Source organism: Brassica rapa, unplaced genomic scaffold (genome assembly GCF_000309985.2).
Source record: "Brassica rapa cultivar Chiifu-401-42 unplaced genomic scaffold, CAAS_Brap_v3.01 Scaffold0899, whole genome shotgun sequence".
NCBI classification, from domain to species: domain Eukaryota; kingdom Viridiplantae; phylum Streptophyta; class Magnoliopsida; order Brassicales; family Brassicaceae; genus Brassica; species Brassica rapa.
In genome coordinates, this window is record NW_022610835.1 from 15,996 (window position 1) to 19,712 (window position 3,717).

Below are 3,717 nucleotides of genomic sequence, written 5' to 3' on the forward strand. Positions count from 1 at the left end.
CCAGCACACACAGGACGTCCGTGGCTGTTCGAGGCTTTCCGTCAACACACACAGGATGTTCGTGGCTGTCCGTGTGTGCACGTGTGTGTCTGTGTGTGTCCATCAGGACACACAAGACGTCCGTGGGTGTCCGTCAGCACACACAGGACGTCTGTGGCTGTCCATGTGTGCCCGTGTGTGTCCGTGTGTTTCCATCAGGACACACAAGACGTCCGTGTGTGTTCGTCAGCACACACAGGACGTGTGTGGCTGACCGTGTGTATACGTGTGTGTCCGTCAGCACACACAGGACGTCCGGGGCTGTCCATCAAGACACATATCAGCACGTTGGTTCTTGGACTCAGCACGCTGACCCTTCCCATGGACTGTTTGGGTGATTTTGGCCCACGTGGGCAGTCTGTTCAGTACACACAGGACGTCCGTGGGTGTCCGCCAGCACACACAGGACGTCCATGGCTGTCTGTGTGTGTCCGTGTGTGTCTGTCTGTGTCCGTCAGCACACACAGGACGGCCGTGGCTTTAAATCAGTACACATATCAGGACGTTGGTCCTTGGACTCAACACGCTGGCCCTTCCCGTGGACTGTTTGCGTCATTTTGGCCCACTTGGGCTATCTGTTCAGTACACACGGGATGTCCGTGGGTGTCCGCCAGCACACATAGGACATCCATGGCTGTCCGTGGCTGTCCTCAGCACACACAAGACGTCTGTGGCTGTCCTTGTGTGTCCGTGTGTGTCCGTCAGCACACACAAGACGTCTGTGGGTGTCTGTCAGCACACACATGACGTTCGTGTGTGTCAGTCAGCACACACAGGACGTCCGTGGCTATCTGTGTGTGTCCCTGTGTGTCAGTCAGAACACACAGGACATCCGTGGCTGTCCATCAGGACACATATCAACACGTTGGTCCTTGGACTCGGCATGCTGGCCCTCCCCGTGGACTGTTTAGGTGATTTTGGCAGACGTGGGCTGTCTGTTCAGTCCACACAGGACGTCTGTGGGTCTCCGCCAGCACACACAGGATGTCTGTGGCTGTCCGTCAGCACTCACAAGACGTCTGTGGCTGTCCGTGTGTGTGCGTGTGTGTCCGAGTGTGTCTGTGTGTGTCCGTCAGCACCCACAGGACGTCTGTGGCTGTCCATCAGTACACATCAGCACGCTGGTCCCTGGACTCAGCACGATGTCCTTTCCCGTGGACTGTTCGAGTGATTTTGCACACGTGGGCTGTCTGTTCAGCACACACAAGACGTCTGTGGGTGTCCGTCAGCACACACAGGACGTCCGTGTGTGTCCGTCAGCACACACATGACGTCTGTGGCTGTCCGTGTGTCTCCGTGTGTGTCCGTCAGCACACACAGGACATCTGTGGCTGTCCATCAGTACACATATCAGCACGTTGGTCCTTGGACTCAGCACGCTGACCCTTCCCGTGGACTGTTCGGGTGATTTTGGCCCATGTGGGCTGTCTGTTCAGTACACACAGGACGTCCGTGGGTGTCTGCCAGCACACACAGGACGTCCGTGGCTGTCCGTGTGTCCAACTGAGTCCGTCAGCACACACAAAACGTCTGTGGCTGTCCATCAGTACACATTTCAGCACGTTGGTCCTTGGACTCAGAACGCTGGCCCTTCCCGTGGACTGTTCGGGTGATTTTGGCACACGTGGGCTGTCTGTTCAGTACACACAGGACGTCTGTGGGTGTCACCAGCACACACAGGACGTTTGTAGCTGTCCGTCAGCACAAACAGGACGTCTATGGCTGTCCGTGTGTGTCTGTGTGTGTCCAACGGCACACACATGACGTCCGTGGCTGTCCATCAGTACACATATCAGCCTGTTGGTCCTTGGACTCAGCACGCTGACCCTTCCCGTGGCTGTTCGTGCCTGTCTGTTAGCACACACAGGATGTCGGTGGCTGTCCGTGTGTGTCCGTATGTGTCCGTCAGCACACATAAGACGTTTGTGGGTGTCCGTCAACACACACAGGACGTCCGTGTGTGTTTGTCAGCACACACAAGACGTCTGTGGGTGTCCGTCAGCACACACAGGACGTCCGTGTGTGTCCGTCAGCACACACATGACGTCTGTGGCTGTCCGTGTGTCTCCGTGTGTGTCCGTCAGCACACACATGACGTCTGTGGCTGTCTATCAGTACACATATCAGCACGTTGGTCCTTGGACTCAGCACGCTGACCCTTCCCGTGGACTGTTCGGGTGATTTTGGCCCACGTGGGCTGTCTGTTCAGTACACACAGGACGTCCGTGGGTGTCTGCCAGCACACACAGGACGTCCGTGGCTGTCCGTGTGTCCAACTGAGTCCGTCAGCACACACAAAACGTCTGTGGCTGTCCATCAGTACACATTTCAGCACGTTGGTCCTTGGACTCAGCACGCTGGCCCTTCCCGTGGACTGTTCGGGTGATTTTGGCACACGTGGGCTGTCTGTTCAGTACACACAGGACGTCTGTGGGTGTCAGCCAGCACACACAGGACGTCTGTGGCTGTCCGTCAGCACAAACAGGACGTCTATGGCTGTCCGTGTGTGTCTGTGTGTGTCCAACGGCACACACATGACGTCCGTGGCTGTCCATCAGTACACATATCAGCCTGTTGGTCCTTGGACTCAGCACGCTGACCCTTCCCGTGGCTGTTCGTGCCTGTCTGTTAGCACACACATGATGTCAGTGGCTGTCCGTGTGTGTCTGTATGTGTCCGTCAGCACACACAAGACGTTTGTGGGTGTCCGTCAACACACACAGGACGTCCGTGTGTGTTTGTCAGCACACACAAGACGTCTGTGGGTGTCCGTCAGCACACACAGGACGTCCGTGTGTGTCCGTCAGCACACACAAGACGTCTGTGACTGTCCGTGTGTTTCCGTGTGTGTCCGTCAGCACACACAGAACGTCCGTGGCTGTCCATCAGTACACATATCGGCACGTTGGTCCTTGGGCTCAGCAGGCTGACCCTTCCCATGGACTGTTCGGGTGATTTTGGCCCACGTGGGCTGTCTGTTCAGTACACACAGGACATCTGGGGGTGTCCGCCAGCACACACAGGACGTCCGTAGCTGTCCGTGTGTGTCTGTATGTGTCCGTCTATGTCCGTCAGCACACACAGGACGTCCGTGGCTGTCCATCAGTACACATATCAGCACGTTGGACCTTGGACTCAGCCCGCTGGCCCTTCCCGTGGACTGTTTGGTTGATTTTGGCCCACGTGGGCTGTCTGTTCAGTACACACAGAACGTTTGTGGGTGTCCGTCGGCACACACAGGACGTCTGTGGCTGTCCGTCAGCAGACACAGGACATCTGTGGCTGTCCCCGTGTGTCCGTCAGCACACACAGGACGTCCGTGGCTGTCCATCAGTACACATATCAGCACGCTGGTCCTTGAACTCAGCACGCTGGCCCTTCCTGTGGACTGTTTGAGTGATTTTGGCCCACGTGGGCTGTCTGTTCAGTACACAAAGGACGTCCGTGGGTGTCCGCCAGCACACACAAGACGTCCGTGGCTGTCCGTCCGCACACACAGGACGTCTGTGGCTGTCCGTGTGTGTCTGTGTGTGTCTGTGTGTGTCCGTCAGCACACACAGGATGTCTGTGGCTGTCCATCAGTACCTATATCAGCACGCTGGTCCTTGGACTCATCACGCTGGCCCTTCCCGTGGACTGTTCGGGTGATTTTGGCCCACATGGGCTGTCTGTTCAGTA